This window comes from Pinus tabuliformis, chromosome Q, assembly GCF_031772625.1.
Source record: "Pinus tabuliformis cultivar Carrire ecotype Pingquan chromosome Q, CPIR1, whole genome shotgun sequence".
Taxonomy (NCBI): Eukaryota; Viridiplantae; Streptophyta; class Pinopsida; order Pinales; family Pinaceae; genus Pinus; species Pinus tabuliformis.
Genome location: NC_142296.1, coordinates 372,272,403 through 372,292,129, shown reverse-complemented (window position 1 = coordinate 372,292,129; position 19,727 = coordinate 372,272,403). Strand labels below are relative to the sequence as shown.

The following is a 19,727-nucleotide window of genomic DNA, read 5'->3' as shown; positions in this document are numbered from 1 at the left end:
GGAGATTTGATCCTTCTCGGTGCTTAATGGATTTGGAGTTGAGATGGATCTAGGCTGTTTCACAATCAATCAAGGAAAAATGGATACCTTTTTACTGAGAATTAGAACCCCATTCCACCAAATTTTGCGGTGCCCTTCAAATGATGAGAATTTTACGATAATGAAGTTCAACTTCCTATTTTACATTTCATTACAAATGTAGCTTGTCAGGGTGGTCATTAGACTTATTGACTAGAAGCTAATAAGTTTGCTGTAGCTGGTAGTGACATATGAATTGGCTGGAACATTATACATTGCATTACAAAGGTAGCTTGTTAATTTGGTTGTTAGACTCTCATGTAGAAGCTTCTATTAAATAAATGAAAATTTTGGTAGAAATGTAGAATGTGAAACAAAGGAATTGAAATGGCTAGGTTTGACATGGTCGGGATAAGTGGAACTATAGACCTGAACTTAGTCAATCCTCTTGATTTTAAGAAACCTAAACTTGGATAGTACTCCAAAATCATTGATAACAGTGTAAATGCACATCGTTAGTTTCTCCTCTATCAATTGCGCACAGGTTTCTTGTTAATTTTAGGATAACAATGGTATGTTCTATTCTTAGAGCAATTTTACTTCAATTTCTTTATTAGCCCAATATCATATCCAGTTTAGCAATCACATCAACATGATAGTAAAATGCAGATAGAATATAAACAATAACAGTAGAAGACAAGCCAACACGAGGACACAAGATATGGCACCAGCCAGGGATAAACCCCAATGTGGGGAAACCCTTGATCAATTATTCTTATAATTCTTCAAAAGTTCAGCAGAGAGAGAGTACAAATTACAATATTCACTTGTCCAAACTGATCAGTCAAAACAAAAGAAATAGAAAGCCCTAACCAAAAAGTCAACGTTGGTCAACAAGGTTGAAATTGACCTCCAAAACAACTCAGTCAACCTTGGTCAACTCGGCCTCCAACAACAAGATAATGCAACCCAAAACAGTCCGAAAATAACCAGTCAAATCTCGTCAATAAAGTCAATGCAACAACCTGAATTAGGGCAGCCAACGTTGGTCAACGTCAGCCTCTTGAAATTTTAGTCAAATCTGGTCAACGCAGGGACAACAAAAGAACAGTGCCTTCTTCGCACGTTTGGAGAGAGAGAAGCCTCCGAAATCCGTACCCAATCAAGAAGAGATATATGTGTTTGTGAATGAAGTGCCCAAATGAGGAGGAGGCACCTTGTATTTATATGCAAACGTTGAGAATGAATAGATGTGACTATTGGGCTTCTTAGCCTACATGAGTTTGCTGGCCGACCTTGACAATTTGTCCATAATCAAAATAAATTCATAATTCCATTTGTACATGTCAGAATGGGATGATCTTTAGATCAATCCTACACCTCTCGGAAAGAGGAATCCAAGAAAAATATCAGCTGCTTCATAATAGCTGTCCAAAGTGATGTTTGGCCCTAGTTGCCAAATTTAATGCTCCCTCTCAATTAGGGAGAACATCACCTGCCAAACTGTCTGGCAATCTGTAACATCCCTGTCACGACATTGCACTGCTTTGCTCTTCTGAACCATGAAGAAAGAAGAAATGATCGAGAATGTATCATACCATTCTCCATTGACCCAAAGTCAGTCTCCAACAATAGAGAGTGTGTCATACCATTCATAACTGACCCGTAGTCAGTTTCCATTGATCCCAGATCAATATCAACATCCTAGCATAGGGAGTACGGTAGTACACGAAGCGTCCATCGGTAGTACTATGGTCGCTATCCTCATTTCCCTACTCATTGGTCAAATGAAAGGTACTTCCTATGAGTCCCAAACTGCATGGGTAGAATGTGCCGGTAGGAGAAGGTGAACCATTCATCTTGCTCATATGCCATAGTGGAGGGTGAACCATTCATCTTGCTCATATGCCATAGGGGAGGGTGAACCACTCAGCCTATGCATATGCCACCACGGGGTATCACAAGGGAAGGTTTCAGCCTGTACATAACGCACCACTAGGGGAGGGTGAGTCACCCTATGGTCGCTCATCTCTCCAAGAAGTACCCCAAGCCCCCCGGAGCTCCCAGAGCTCACTATCCATCTCATACAAGACCCTAATAAGAGGGTTTCTCCACGACTCCAAGTCATTCACGGAAGGTTAAGAATTTCACCTTCCCGAGGGGCTTCGTAAGAATATCGGTGACCTGCTCATTGGTCCCAATATGTTGGAGCCTTATTGCTCCCCGCTGTACCATATCTCGGATAAAGTGGTACTTGATATCAATATGCTTGGAGCGATCATGAAACACGCGATTCTCAAAAAGACAAATCCCACTTTGGTTGTCACAGAGGATCACGGTGGTATCCGGCGCATGTCCAAACAACTCACTCACTAAAGAGCTTCTTCAACCAGACAGCTTCACAGGAGGCCAAACTAGCAGCAATGTATTCAAATTTCAGCCTCAGCGGTGCTCAAAGCAACTGACTTTTGCTCCCTGCTCATCCATGATATCGAAGCAGAACCTAGAGAGAAGCAACATCTAGATGCGCTTTTGCGATCCACCACACTACCAACCCAGTCTACATCAGAGTAACCATGGAGCCTCACATTCCCCACAGTGTATCTTAGTCCATAAGTGTTTGTGCCTTGGAGATATCTCAAGAGATTCTTGGCAACAATCCAATGTATATGATGAGGCTCAACCATAAATTGACTCAATGTGTTCACTGCAAAACATATGTCCGGACAAGAGTTCACCAAGAACATTAGGGCCCCTATGAGTTGATGATACTTAGAAGGATTTCCCAAATCGGGCTTGGCAGCACTTCCACATAACTCCTTGAAGTTAAGTTCCATCGGAGTAGTCACGGACTTGCAGTCCACCATCCCAAATCTTTCAAGTAGCTTCACAACATATTTTCCTTGAGAAAGGAAAATCTCTCCTGGCTTTTGCTAGACCTCCAACCCTAGGAAGTAATGCATTAGTCCTAGGTCCTTCATATCAAATTCGGAAGCCAACTCTCTCTTACATTGATGAATAAGAGGGTCTGCACTTGTCAGAAAGAGATCGTCCACATAGAGTACCAAGATGAGAGGTCTATCATTCTCAACCTTAAAGTAAAGGTTCGGATCAACTTCACTTCTTGTAAATCCCAGCTTCATCAGATAGCTATCGATCCTCTCATACCAAGCCCGAGGTGCTTGCTTCAACCCATAGAGGGCTTTCTTCAACCTGCATACATGTGTTTGACGATCTTGAACTTCAAACCCCTCAGGTTGTTCCACATAGACTTCCTCCTTAAGTGAACCATGCAAGAAGGCAGTCTTGACATCCATCTGGTGTAGATTCCATCCTTGCGAGGCAGCAAGGGCTATAATCGAATGGATGGTGGTGTAGCGAGCAATGGGTGCAAATATCTCATCATAATCTACACCTTCCTTTTGAGAGAAGCCTCGAGCAACAAATCTGGCCTTGAACTTCTCAACACTTCCATCAACACCATGCTTGATCTTGTAGAGCTATTTAGAAGTGACAACAGATTTGTCCTGGGGTCTAGAGACCACAACCCAAACATCATTCTTCATAATTGACTGGTACTCTTCGTTCATAGCATCCTTCCATACTTGTTGCTTCACAACTTCTTCGAATGAGCAAGGTTTAGATTGAATAATGGTGTTCATAGCAGTTAAGTACCCTTGGTACCTATCAGGCTTCTTGCTTTCACGAAATGTCCCCCTTGGTGCAACATGTCTCTCGACATCGAGTTTCCCCCAGCCATGAGGGTCTCCTTTTAGAGGAGGAGGGCTCATGAGGAGGAGGATCAATGGGATCCATCGGTTCTTCAACATTGGGCATCGGCTCATCCTACGAATCTTCCTGAATTCTTGCATCTGCTTCTTTGTCCTTCCTTGGAATAGGAAGGTTGCTAATCTTCCTTGGGGCAACATCTTCATCGAAGGTGACATCATGATTCATGACTCAACTCTACTTCTCTTTGACCAGGCACATAGATTCTATATGTCTTAGAAGTTTCACTGTAGCCCACAAAAGTTCCTTTCTTCCCAGATGCCTCCAATTTACTTCTCTTTTCTTTCGGCACATGAAAGTATATGGGACTACCAAAAATTCTAAAATGAGAAACATCAGGTTTCTTACCAGTGAAAACTTCTTCAGCAGTTTTGGAGCCCAATGCTTGATGAGGGCATCGATTTTGAACGTACACAGCAGTGTTGGCAGCTTCTCCCCATAGGAACTTTGGAAGTCCTTGATCATGAAGCATGGCATGAGTGGTTTTTATAATGGAACGTTTCTTCCTTTCAACAACACCATTTTTGCTCAGGAGTATCTGCAGTAGTAGTCTCCCTCTTAATGCAAGCTTCCTTGCAATAGTCATTGAATTCATTTGACTCATACTCGGTTCCATTATCGGTCCTCAATATCTTGATCTTCTTCTCTGTTTGATTTTCCACTAAGGCTTTGAAGGCGCGAAACCATGATAATATTTCGTCCTTCTTCTTCAAGAAATATATCCAAGTTTTGTGAGAGAAGTCATCCATAAAGACAACATAATATAAATATCCTCCTAATGATGTCACAGGCAACATACCAGATATATCATAATGACCAATTGCAAAATGTTTTGGTCTTGCTATCACTTGAGGGGAATGGTCCCCTTGTATGTTTTCCCTCGACACATCCCTAACATTCACCTTCATGCTCTATTTTGAATTCGGGCATACCTGTAACCATCTTCCTTGCATCAGGTAGAGCTTTATAGTGAAGATGAGCAAACCTCCAGTGCCATAGTTCAGATTGAAGAGATGTGTCGCAAGACATAGCTCCTAGTGGACTTCCTCCAACTTGATATAAACTGTCAACCTTGAATCCAAGAGTAAATGCTTCTTTGAAATTTATTTTCCACGCAGGTACCTTTCCATCGATGAATGCCACCTTGAATCCTTTGTCTTCCATTGCCGAGATAGACACTAAATTCTTCTTTAGATCAGGTACATATAATACTTCTTGAAGATGAACGGTGTTACCTTGATTCATTTGAAGGGTAACATTTCCAACTCCTTTCATGCGATAGGTGGCATTGTCTCCAAGGATAATTTCCAAATTTATATCCTTCTCTATCAGATTTGAAAGAGCTTCCTTGTACCCGGTGAAGTGCCTTGAGGCACCACTATCAATCAACCAATTTCCCAAAGTATCAGGAGGAGAGGCAGTAGAGAGGGCATATATAAGATAAAATTCCTTTTGCTTAGAATTTACAGCGTTAGACTTGTCATCACTGGAGTTTCTTGTTCTTTTAGAAGCTCGATCATTTCCAAGTTGAGTAGCAGAAGCATTCCTTTTCCCTTTGTTGTTGAACCTGCCATTCCTTTGATTGTTGTTGTTGCCTCTGGAATGATTGTGATCACCATCATGAGATGTGTCCCTTCTATTTGAACACTTCTTGGTATAGTGACCAAACTTGTTGCAAACGAATCATCTTCCCTTCCTTCCATTTTTGAATTCTGGTCTTCCTTGACTTTGCTTCTTTGAACTTGCATTGTTCTTTCTCTTGGCATGAGCGGAGAATGTGGTAGGATTATTCCTATTTGAAGGCATCTCCAATTCCATCATCCTTGTTTCTTCTTGAGAACATCTAGTCAACGATTCTTCAAAACCTGGAATTCTATCATTATTGTGAATAGTAGTGTTGAACACATTCCATTTGGGAGGAAGACGTCCAAGGGCAATGAGAGTGAGCTCCTTGTCAGCAATAGCTTGACCGATCAAAAGAAGATCATTTTTGATCTCATTAATCCTCATGAAGTAGGATTGAATATCCTCACCTTTTCCCTTCTTTATATCCCTTAGCTTGTTCTTGAGGAAAAGAATTTGATTTGCATTGCTAGATTTGAACATGCCAACCAACTTGTCATATATCTCCTTTGATGTATTCAAATCAAAGATGAAAGCAACTAAGTGCTTATGAATAGAATCCCTGATGATCTTCTTGGCTTTGACTTCACCCTTCTCGTCAGTGTTGATAATATCGGTATCGGGAAAATATCGGCGAGGGTCCAGAAAATATCTTATCGGCGAAAATATCGGCAAAATATCGGCAAATATCGGCAAGCATAAAAAATGCATAATATATTCATTTTTTTCAGATTTTTAAACATATAAAGCAATAACAACATGAAATAAACACATTGGCACATAAATATGAAGAAAACACTGATATATATGATGTCAAATAGAAATGATAAGTATGTGATAACACTGAAAACTTTTTACGGTGCTTCTTACATCCAGTATGTCTTGTGTTGACCCCTTTTATTGGACTGCCATTAACTTCAAGAGAGTCTGCTATTGTGATCAGGTTTTCTTTGGGGTCTTTATGATGAGTCTTTGACCAAGTTCCTCAATATTAAACTGGCATAACAATAACAGCACTTTTATCATGTAATGGATGTACAACTTGTTATACATGAAGATACATGAATTCATAATCTGTTTACTAACTTGGTAACTCAGATCTGGACATAAGCTGTGCCTTCTTTTGCATATATTACCAGTAGATACTCGGCATATCCTTTCATTTATTGGAGGTATATCAATGGAAATGATTTAAGTATCCTTGTTTTTCCCTTTTCATTTAATGTCGCTTTCCTCATAAGGATCAATGTCTACCCATATCTACAGGCACTAAGTTATATCCAATAACAATTAATATTCATGACTCCGTTGCTTTACTGTTAACCTATGTAGCAATGCATTTTAGTATTTACTATTTACCGATGATATCTTGCGAACTATATCTTTGTCTCGACTCCTGACATATGTTTTAAAAATTTAAAGTTTAAACTGTCATTTTATGCAAACAGCTTTCTTGTTATATGCGGCGTTGGTTGTATCAGCGACTATAGTTATCATTTTCCATTTTGTTCCATATTATGGTCCCACTCATATTATGGTATACATCGGTGTTTGTTCGCTTATGGGATCTCTCTCGGTATGTCTTGAATCTCGGAATTTTTTATGATGAAAAACGTGTTTATAACTTTATCCCATAAACGAGAACTTTCAATGGTCAAGCAGCGGTGGAGATACTAAACAACTACGAGGGAATAAAGTTGAAACTATATTACTTAATACTTATATGGTTTCTGTCTACAGTTCAGCTTCAAAAAACGAAATGTAACACTTGTCACTGGCAACGCAGACAGATAATGGACGTGCGGGCAGCCAAATAATGGACGGGCAGACAGATAATGGACGTGCGGGTTGGTGTCGGATTCAAACCTGTTCGTGGCAGCCAAACCCTCCTTCGCAGCGTCTCCAGCTCTCACAAAAACGAAATAAACGAAATGACGTGAAACAATGAACTGAAAAACCAATTTAAACAGGCCGCCGGCGATATTTTCTATCGTCTCGCGATATTTTAGAAAATATCGCCGAAATATCGCCAATCTCGCGAGAAATTGAAAACAGGCAAATATCGCGATTTTTCGGGGGCGATATTTCGGCTCGCCGAAAATATCGCGATATTTGCGAATATCGCCGATATTTCGGCGATATTATCAACACTGCTTCTCGTACTTTGTCTTAGCAGCAACCGGTGCATTTGAAGGAGGTTCCAAAATCTTTGCCTGCACATAATCCATAACATCTTGCTCTTCTAAAGTCAAATCAAGAGACATCTTCCATGCATGATAATCAGACTTATCATGAAGCTTATCATCAGACTTGAAGTAGGATGTGGAGGCCATTGAGACTTGTTCTTAATCAGTGATTGCTCCTCTTAGTGATTGCCCTTCACTCTTGCTTGGGCTTTGTCTTCACCTCAACGCTGATACCATGCTAATTTTAGGATAACAATGGTATGTTCTATTCTTAGAGCAATTTTATTTCAGTTTCTTTATTAGCCCAATATCATATCCTGTTTGGCAATCACATCAACATGATAATAAAAATGAGATAGAATATAAACAATAACAATAGAATACAAGCCAACACAAGAGGACACAAGATATGGTACCAGCTATGGACAAACTCCAATGTGGGGAAACCCTTGATCAATTCTTCTTATAATTCTTCAAAAGTTCAGCAGAGAGAGAGAGTACAATTTACAATATTCACTTGCCCAAACTGATCAGTCAAAACAACAGAAACAGAAAGCCCTAACCAGAAAGTCAATGTTGGTAAACAAGGCTGAAATTGACCTCCAAAATAGCTCAATCAACCTTGGTCAACTCGGTCTCCAACAACAAGATAATGCAACCCAAAATAGTTTGAAAATAACTTGTCCAGTTTGGTCAACAAAAGTCAACACAACAACCTGAATTAGGGCAATCAACGCTGGTCAATGTCAGCGTCCTGAAATTTCGATCAAATCTGGTCAACACAAGGACAACAAAAGAACATATTCTTCTTCGCACGTGTGGAGAGAGAGAAGCCTCAAAAGTCCGTACCCAATCAAGAAGAGATAGATGTGTGTGTGAATGAAGTGCCCAAATGAGGAGGAGGCACCTTGTATTCATATACAAACGTTGAGGATGAATAGACGTGACTGTTGGGCTTTTTAGCCTACATGAGTTCGCTGGCCGGCCTTGACAATTTGTCCATAATCAAAATAAATTCATAATCCCATTTGTACATGTCAGAATGGGATGATCTTTAGATCAATCCTACACCTCTCGGAAAGAGAAATCCAAGAAAAATATCAGCGGCCTCATAAGAGCTGTCCAAAGTGATGTTTGGCCCTAGTTTCCAAATTTAACATTTCTCGATAGTACGCCCTTTCCTCAAACAAGCTTCTGCACACAAACTCGTGCTCTCTATTGCTTTGTCTCACCAACTCGTGCTCACAAAACAATTGAATAATTCTATGCCTTGGTCCTCCTTATAAGCTTTTTGAATAGGCTAAATTTGGCAAGTTATATTTTTGGAAATCGAACTGGTGATTGGTTGAGTTAACTAAGTCTAATTGACTCATGTAACTTGTCCTGCCCAAATTTAGAACTTGAGATTCATTCGCTTGTCTTTTTCCAAAGATAACTTGCACTAGAAGACAACAACTGAGCCTCCCAATCCAGCGCATCAATCGAAATGCTTCATGATCTGTCCTAATTTATAGGAATTCACCTTGATTTTTAGGAATTCATCCTAAATTTTAGGAATTTGTCCTAACTTTTAGGAACTCATGCATGCTAAGGAAAATTGCTTCTTAGTCTCTTTGACTAAGGCACAAGTCAAAAAAGGACATTTCTCGCTACGGTTTTCAACACTCCCTCTTAGTAAGGATGGTGCTTTTGGAAGAACCTCGTCCACCTGGATCTATTTCCAATACTACTGGGTTCTTTGTTGCTGCAGCTGCTTCCTCTAAACTAGACGACTTACCCTGTTTTATTCTGCGGAACCTGATTTGAAGACCTGTTTTTTCCCACCATGCTCTGCGAGTCCATCACTTCAGTCATAAGTGCCATGTACCTTGTGTACCTTTGTGGCTGCTTCTTCTGGCTGAAGGTGATACTGGAAGACCCAACTCTCTCTTGATCTCCCTTAAACAAATCCTCTGCCCACTTGACTCAAACTCGCCTTATACTGGGAGTTTTTGATTTAGTGGCTGCCTCCACTTGCCCTAGGCTATGCTCCTCATAGTCCTGCTGGAAGGCCCAACTATGAACTAGCATAGACTCAAACTAAGATACTTGTTAAGGCTCCATCTTGAGAGCTCTATCCTACTCTCGCTCAACCACCACTTCTCTACTTTGAGCTCTCCTGCCTTGCTGCTCAAGGCTGCACCTGTCTCTACCTGCAACTTGTAGAGATTCTTCACCCTCACAACTATCTGCTTCTTATATCTAGAAGCTTAGTGTTGGAGGTACACCTTACCTTTGCTGAATATGATATCATATCCCTTGTCATTAAGGGTATCTATTGGAAGAAGATTCTACCCCAATCCTGGAACATAGAGAATGTCTCTGAGATGAAGAGGATTACCTGACGCCCTTTGAAACTAACAATACCAACTCCTCTAGATGCATACTGACCATCATAGAAAATTTTAGGGGCGAATGTTCGCCCTTTGGTGAAATTAAGGGGTTTTAAATTTTTAGCGGGCGAATATTTTGTATCATAGTACATTTTTACAAATCACCTCAAATAGCCCACCTTATTTTAAGGGAGAGGGTAAAAAAGGTAAATTTAGCCCTTGAAATTAGGAGTTACAACCTTCCATTCGCCCATTTTCAAGAATAGATTTTATTTAAGTGAATCCATTCGCCCATTTTCAAGAATAGGTTTTATTTAAGTGAATACTATGGGCCAAATACCATATTTATAAAAGAGGTATGGTAAATTAATAAAAATATAAATAAATGAGAGGTATGGTAAATAAATAAAACATTTTTTATATTTACTCCATAAGTCACCTTATATACATGCAAGGGTGTAAACAAATAAAAATATAAGTAAAGTGGAGGTATGGTAAATAAATAAAACGTCTTTTTATACTTACTCAAAAGGTATGGTAAATAAATAAAAATATAAATAAACTAGACGTATGGTAAATAAATAAAACCTCTTTTTATATTTAGTCCATAACGCTCATTCTATTTATGAAGGCTCAAGAAAGAGGTTTTATTTAAGTGAATCCTATGGGCCAAATACCATATTTGTAAAAGAGGTATGGTAAATTAATAAAAATATAAATAAACGAGAGGTATGGTAAACAAATAAAACATTTTTTTATATTTACTCCATAAGTCACCTTATATTTACGAACACTCAAAAAATGCGTTATATTTAGGTGAAACCTATGGGCAAAATACTATGGGACAAATACCATGGACTAGATTGTTATTAATACCATGCAAAAAAACATTATTAACCCTAATATTAGTATTAATAAAAATAAAAATGGCACATGGTATTGACCCATGGTATTCAACAAAATGGCACATGGTATTGACCCATGGTATTCACCTGGAATGTAGCCTATTTAAATGGGGGAATTAAACCAGCATAGATCCATCTTTACTCTGGATCTACTAACCCCCGAGAGGTATCAAATATCATGATATGCGCATAGAGTGAAAAAATATTTGATTCCTCTCGGGGTGGATCAAGAGTAAAAATGGATGTTGTAATTTAATGTATGTTAAACATTTTAGCTTGGTTAAAATAAAAAATAAAATAAAAATCAACTATTAATTTTATATAAATTACTAATAGTAATTTTTAAGCTCTAGGTTTATGATAACCCATGGTATTGACCCATGGTAATACCAAGATCTTACAAGATTTTATAATTGAGTAAAATATTCGCCATGCCTAGTGAGAGATTCGCCAAAAAATTATATATACATATTATATTATTGATAAAATCGCCTTCCAGTTTTCCTATATACCATGGAGATTCGCCCATTTATTATACATATAAATTTAGGGGGGGTTCTTAAAATTTTCCCTACTGACCATCATCTTCTAGCTCAATTTGAAACAATATGTCCTTCTCCTTTAGGTCGCTGAAACTCTTCTTGTTCCCGGTCATGTCAAAGGATGCTTCTGAATCAATATACCATATACTGCTTACCTGTTGAGCTTGCCATGCAAGCAATCAAAGAGAAATATTTCTCGAATTGGGCAAGAAAATGCATCTACCTCTGCTGATACAGTGACACGATCTTGTGTGTACATCTCCTTTGTGCTTACCATCCTAAGTTCTAACACCTCGATCAGGACCTTATCAAGGCGACTAATTTGGGCGTAACAAACCTCAAATCTTTTGACTTGGATATCTCTCTTATTGCTCTAAATATTGATGAAATTGGAAATACTTGTTCCATTCGACGATCCACCATTGAACATGTATCTTTGTCTCTTTTTCCTAATAAAAATGAGGATGAGATGGATATGTACTAGCTTAAATTGTATTTTGGCACACATAATCTCATATGTAAACGCTGATTTTGCATATATAACCACATATATAGAAGCTATTTTTGGATTTTGCATAATGTAATGATCCGTGGGAGTTAATATAGACATTTGTCTTGCAAATTTCTCAGTTGTGTGTATCATTTTGATTTTCTTGTTCATTTTATGCAAATTTGCAAGATAATGAATCAATTTTGAAATATTTATATTTTTTTAATACCATGTTTATGTGTTTCCAAAATTTGGGAGCTCATTTCCGTGACATACCCATTCCCTTGTTTCCTTCAACTTAGGCTTGAAGGCTTTCCTTACTTTGTCCTCTCTGCTTATTTAGTGGAAAGTAAACCTCTCTTTTTAATCATAGTTACCATATTTGTAGGTCAAACTTGACTCATTTTCTTGATCGATCTTTCACACAAATTGGCAATTTAAACACAACCCTGACGAGTTTGACTCACTGAGGGCGCTGTTAGACACCTAATCTGTAAGGATTATGGTGTGGAATATGAACCATTACGGGGAGTTTAAAGGACCTTAGGAGATGAATCCAATGGTCATACAAAATTGTACTTTTATGTACATCTATAATGAAAAAGTTATTCACGCTTATTCTTTCATCTCTGCTACGTACAATCCAATAGTGGTATAAGAGCTAGTCGCTCTTAGCACCTATCATATTTGTGCCTTGCTCTGGTCTAACATTCATTAAGTCGATTTCTCTGCGATTCTATTATATTTGAGAGTTTCTTTGAGTGTTTCATTTGCTCTTTTCTGTGCTTGTTCATTTTCTTGGTGTGGCCTCCCTGTTAATTTTAGATAACAATGGTATGTTCTATGCTTTGGCACAATTTACTTCAATGTTCCTTATCAACCGAATGAGAATTTCCAATTATGTTCAGTAGCAATCACATTAACTTAAACACATTGATAGTAAATGCAGATAGAACATAAAAACATGTGCAGAAGACAAGCCAAGATAAGAGGACACAAGATGTGGCAGATGCCAGGGACAAACCCCAATGTGGGGAAACCCTTTGATCAATTTTTCTTATTATTCCTCAATAGTTCAGCAGAGAGAGAAATAGTACAAATATCAAAATTACATGCCCAAAACAGTCCTGTCAAATCAACAGTCAATTTCAGCCCTAACCAGAAAGTCAATGGCGGTCAAATCAGCGCCAAAATGTCCTCCAAGCAGCTCGGTCAACAACAGAAGAATTCGACTTTCCAAGAGGGTCAAAGTCAACCCAAAACAGTTTGGTCAACCCAGTCAAACACTGCTGTAATTTATGCAGTCAAACACTGAAGTCAACGCTGAAGTCAAACCAGTCAAATCGCCCCAATCACCTTGAAAATTGTGCCAATCAATGTGGCCTTTAGAAATCTGAATTCTGCCCACAAGAACGAGGTCAATGCTTGGTCAAATAGTCCTAGTCAACGTTGACCTGTTTTTTGAAATTTTCGGCTAGTAGACTAACCCACCTTCTCTCACACGTGAGAAGTAGGAAGAGGCTGCCTCCAAGCTGTACGAACCAATCAAGAGAGGAGAGAGAGAGATATGTGATAACATGAGTGATGTCCAAATGAGAGAGAGGTCACTCCTATTTATACACTTCGTCGAGGGTGAGGAGACACATTCATTGGGCTTCATGAGCCTACATTTGACTGAGGCCGACTTTGACAATTTGTGCATGAGAGAGAATAAATTCAAAATACCATTTTTGCTTGTCAGAATGAGATGATCTTTATATCAAAATTGGACCTCTGGAAAAGAGGAATCCAATGCAATAATCATCTCCATCATATGAGTTGTCTTAAGGTGGAATTTGGCCCTAGTTGCCAATTTTAACACTCCCTCTCAACTAGGGAGAATTCCACTTGCCAATCCATCTATCATCATGCCATCCTATCATCCTGTACCATCCCTTTTATCACTGCCCTGCTCTGCTGAACCATGAAGTAATAATGAAGAAGTGGTCGAGAGTGAGTCATAAGATCATACCACTCTCCACTAACAAAAGTCAATCCTTAATCCCAAATCAAGTTGTTGAACACCATGCATACTAGTCATAGGGAGTACGACATTACACGATGCGTCCATCGATAGCGCTATGGTCCCTAACCATCTTTTGCCAACTCATTGGCTAGATGAGGTACTTCCCAGGAGTCCTAGACTCTATGGGTAGGATGTGTGTCGGGGCATCAGCAGGTGAAGTTGAACCACTCATCCTACGCATATGTTATAGGAGAAGGTGAACCACTCATCCTATGCATATGGCAATCATAGGGGAAGGTGAACCACTCACCCTACACACGTCAATCATAATGGGGTATCACAGGGGAGGGTGAACCACTCACCGTGTATTTGGCGCACCACTAGGGGAAGGTGAACCACTCACCCTATGGTCGCTCATAACTCCAAGAAGTACCCCAAGCCCCAAGGAGCTCCTAGAGCTCAGTGTCCAACTCATATGGGACCCTCATAGGAGGGTTGTTCCACAACTCCAAGTCTCTCTCGGAAGGTTAAGAATTTGATCTTCACCAAAGGTTTCGTGAGAATGTCTGAGACCTGCTCATCCGTCTTGATGTGTTGGAGCCTTATTGCTCCTCGTTGTACCATATCTCGGATAAAGTGTTACTTGATATCAATGTGCTTGGAGCGGTCGTGGAACACAAGATTCTCTGATAGGAAAATCCCACTCTGGTTGTCGCAGAAGATCACGATGGCATCTAGCATGTGCTCAAATAGCTCACTGAAGAGCTTCCTCAACCAAACTGCTTCACAACAGGCCATACTCGCAGCATTGTATTCGGCCTCAACGATGCTTAAAGTAACCGATTTCTGCTTCCTGCTCATCCAAGATATTGAAGTAGATCCCAAAGAGAAGCAACACCTAGACGAGCTCTTACGATCCACCACACTGCCAGCCTAGTCAACATATTAATATCCGCATAGTCTCAAGTTCTTGACAGTGTAGCTCAGTCCATAGTGGATTGTGCCTCAGAGATATCTCAGGAGATTCTTAGCAGCAATCCAATGAATGTGATGAGGCTCGACCATAAATTCACTCAATGTGTTCACATCGAAGTGTTGATTTCTGGTAGCATCAGATGTGCTCTAAGTCTCAAAATTTGCAGGGAGGCTTAGACACAAAAATTGTTTTGGGAAATTCCACCCGTAGACAGTTTTATTAAAATAATTAATTAATTTTAATGGAACCATTAGTCTAAACTTAGGAAATTAAAATAATTAAAGGGTATTAATCTAACTGTGGCTGGAACTTCTAGAAGAAGATGAGGATCAAGCCAAAATGATCTAAGCCATTGATTAGAAGTTAATCTGGGCCGTTGGTTGTCCAACAGAAAGATATAAGAAGAGGCTTGAGGGGCACTTGGAGAAAACATCGAGTGAAGATCAGTAGATCGATTTTTTGAAGCAGAGCAGTTGTGGAAGAGAATTTCGAAGTGATTTTTTGCAGTGAGGGGCAGGGATAGTATCTAGTGAGGAGTCTTCTTGGGTTGGAGAGTACAAAGCAGAGAGGACAGAATGATGTCTAGAGAGAGGTTGACGCTGGCCCACGCAGTGGCAACGCAAAGTCTAGAGGGAGATCGAATTCCTGCTGAGGAAATCGAGTTTCAGAAGCTGGGATCCGGGGTGTGAGATTGGGAGGCTGGAAATCGAAGTCTCTGGCCAACAAAGGGTTTGAAGGAGGAGCAACACAGTCCCTAGCAGAGGTGACGCAGACGCTGTGTGGGGTTGACGCAGTTCTGCGCAGAAGCTGATGTAGAAGGGACGCAAAGCCTCTATTCCAGCGAGATCAGAGTCAGATTCTTCCAGTGATAGGGTGAGAGCATCTCAGTACTTGTTTTGTCTAGTTTCTCTTTGTATCGGATAGCTAGTTGGGCATCCAACGCATTGTACTCATAATTACTACTACATAATAATAAAACCCTCAGCTGCTGCACCGGTTTTCCCACACTGGGTTTTTCTGGGGATATTTGTCCAAAAATAACTGTGTAGATGTGTTGTGTATTTCTTTCACGCTCATTTTTTTGTTTCCGCATTTTATTTAAATGGTGAAGGCTGCAATGTATTAGTTTCGGTGTTTACTGTAGGAAACAATAAATAATTTTGTTCAGTAAATAACAAATAGAAGAAACGTAATCAATTGCTGCTGTAGAAATTTGGGTCTCCAAATTTTCACACAAAACATATGTCAGGATGGGAGTTGACCAAGAACATCAGAGCCCCCACAAGTTGGTGATACTCGGAAGGTTCGCTAATCCTGACCCAACAACACTACCACATAGCTTCTTGAAGTTGAGTTCCATCGGAGCAGATACGGACTTGCAGTGCACCATCCCACATCTCTCAAGTAGCTTCACAATGTATTTTCCTTGAGAAAGGAAAATCTCACCTGGCTTTTGCCAGACCTCCAGTCCTAGGAAGTAGTGCATCAGTCCTAGGTCCTTCATCTCGAATTCAGAAGCCAACTCCCTCTTGCATTAATGAATGAGAGAGTCATCACCTGCCAAAAAGAGATCATCCACATAAAGGACCATAATGAGAGGTCTGTCCTTTTCAACCTTGAAGTATAGGTTCGGGTCAGCATCGCTCCTTGTAAATCCCATCTTCATAAGATAGCTATCAAACCTCTCATACCAAGCCCTAGGGGCTTACTTCAACCCATACATGGAATTCCTTTTCATCTGTTTTATTGTCAATTATAAACACAAATCTTGTAATTGGTGGCTCGTCCCTTGAATTACAACTGGGCTTGTAGGACAAATGAACATGCATATAGTGTTGAGAAATCTAGGGCATTAAGATTAAAAGATTTCTCTTTGATGATAACTGTTTGTGAATGCTTTTTACTTCTTTAGATTAGGATCTTCTCTTTACTTAGATTATTATAGTGTTCTTCTTCATCAAAAAACTACCAAAGCATAAACAATAAAGAGACAAGAGACACAGAATGTAGGCAATCAACCAGGGCCAAAACCTCTCCAACTTGAGAGGAAAACCCAAATGAATTCTTCTTCTTATAGAGACTCCAATTGACGAATACCAAGACCAAGACCCTTGACACAACAACCTCTCCAAGACCAAGTCACAAGCCTTCTTAGTTTGATTTCTTCCTTGAGTCAACGATGGTCAAACTTCCTTCTTCTCCCACTATCTCAGCTATCCTTCAGATTCAGTCCCTTGGTTCAGATCTGCAACTCTCGGCCCTACTTCAGAAACCCTAGATGTGGCATGTGAGAGAGAATAACACCTTGATTCCCTTCGCTTTAGATGGAGACTCTTTCTCCTTCAACTCGGCTTGAGAATCACCTTGTTTTTCTCCCTAAATCTGCCCTCTCAATATGACTGTGATATCTCGGTCCTTCCTGCAGTAGATAACACCAGATCCTCACATGTGTGGAGGTGTTAGCCCAAGAACAGATCAGAAAAACAATCTCGGTGATGATCTTCCTTTCTTCGCTTGGTGATAGGACTCTTCTTGAGATCTTCGCACTTCTATTTCTCTCTTTCTTGCTTGGTCGAGTGAATGTCCAAATGGAGGCCGAGATACTTCAATATATAGGATCTGCCTATAGAAATAAGCCGACCTGTGCCAAGGGGAAGCCAACTTGCCATACTAGAAGCATCTTTTTCTCTTTTGAAGGCTGACATGAGAGAGAACTTGTGACAAGGTCTTGGAGGGTTTGTGACACAATTAACTTTGCTTTTTACAATGAATAATATGCCCAAATGGGTCTTCAAACTTTGACATTGACTCAATAGACTTTATGACATGATGACCAACCCTAAAGGGTCATAGTGGGAGCCTTATCTAAACTAAAATTCCTTGAGCATGAAACCCATGACTCAAGCATTAAAAAATAATTTTATTTTTCTTTTCATCAATTACATAAAATCATGATTACACATGTCATTATGAAGACTGAGCCTAGTTACATTTTTCAACGTATAGTAGTTCTTCTCCAGGGATAGTTGTAGTCATAATTGCAATTTTTGTTGCAAAGGGCAATAACAGTATTGAGAGAAGGTCATTTGGATGTATGGCAGCATTGATATAGATGGTTCTGTCAGCTTTGGTGGTTACTCATCCTTGACAGTTTGTAGCCAAAGTTTTGTGGTGAAGATGCCAGAGAATCTGCCCTTTGATTTCATTGCATCATTGTTGTGTGCGGGAATAATTGTGTATGACACCCTCATTGAGTTTGCCACATGGAGGATTGTAGTTTTTGATAGTTATCCTCGTGAGCACTGTGGAAAGATTCTCCTCCTCTCACTTTGTATCTGACATGGGGGAATGATATAACTGATTGGCAGTGAGGCTTTTAGTTTTGAAGCCCTATCAATCAAGCATGTACAAGCGAGCCTGAGCCACAGTCAGAACCAAAGTGTCAAACCTCAAGCTAGAGTAAGAGTTGTAGGTAGAGTCTGAGCCACGTGCGTGATTTGATTTGTTGTCATCCTCAAGTCGACATCAGTTTGCGGTCATCCTCAAACTGACATTGGTTTGCAGTCATCTTCAAATCGCCATTTGCGAGAACTTCCAGTTAGCAGAAGACATCAACTTCCAACTAAATCAGGAAATGTTCGAGGAACTGCTGAGCCTTGGAGCCAAGTTCCAACAATTTGCGGTCATATTCAAACCACCATTAGTTTGCAGTCATCTTTAAATCACCATTTGCGAGCACTTCCAATCAATAGTAGACATCAACTTCTAGTTAAATTTGGAAATGTTATGGAAACTTTTGAGCCTTAGAGCTGAGTTCTAGAGTTGGTGGTCATCCTTAGGCCACCATTTAGTAGAAGACTTTGGCTTCTGCTAGCCATTGTGTTTGTGGTCATCCCAAAACTACCAGACTCAGAGTGCACATTCAGCTATTGGCAGCTGTTCCCATCTTTGTGCTTGGACTCGCATAAACCCCTTCGGATTAAGAGGGAATGTTAGACATCTAATTTGTAAGGTTTATGGAGTGGAATATGAACTGTCATGAGGAGTCCAAAGGACTTTAGAAGATGAATACAATGGTCAGAACATTGTATTTATATGTGTATCTTATTAATGAAAAATTAATTCATGCTTATTCTTTCATCTCTTGCTTGTACAGTCCAACAGGAGCATTTGCCCGATGTTTACTTGTGGGTTAGACTCAGCCTATGAATAGTTGTGGTTTGTTGATGGGTTGATGAGGTTTTCTCAAGCTTTTCCTCAATTTGACAGGTTATTGACATGTCAAAATTTGTGTTTTGTAACTTTGTTATATTTTTTACCTAGCTGAGGTTTTCACTGGTTTATGCAAACTGAGATCTGGAATTTTGCCTTGCCGCATTGGGTAGTACTGTTTTCAATGGTTTTTCAGTTGAGAGCTGTGTGACTTTTCCATAAGCATACAATTGTGTAGGATGGTCAGGTTTTTGATTGTTTCCACCATCTAGATGCCCGAGACATGGCTTTTAACAATGTTTTGGAATTGCTGGACACTTTATGAAATCCAGGTTTCAGTGTAGTAAATTATGTCAGAATGAGATCTGGATTGACAGATTTTTAATTTATTGAGCCAATATTTCATCCTTCATTTCTTTAAGCCAGGAAAGTATGATAAGCTTTCAGTGTTTCGCAGGCAAACATGGATTTTGGTTTCATCCAAAGCTCCTAAAATTATAGTTAATACATTTTTATATGGTGGATGCTTGTGTGCATTCATGATTTATATAAAGCAATTATGTGCATAACACAACATGGATAAAATAGTTGTATGTGTGTGCATCTTCC

General features: G+C 39.6%; 1 protein-coding gene across 4 annotated transcripts in view; it reads left to right on the top strand.

Moving 5' to 3' along the window:
* Positions 1-19,727, top strand: part of EMB3142 (nuclear pore complex protein (DUF3414)) — a 447,780-nt gene that overhangs the window by 1,094 nt on the left and 426,959 nt on the right. The gene's annotated exons all lie outside the window — the stretch shown is intronic.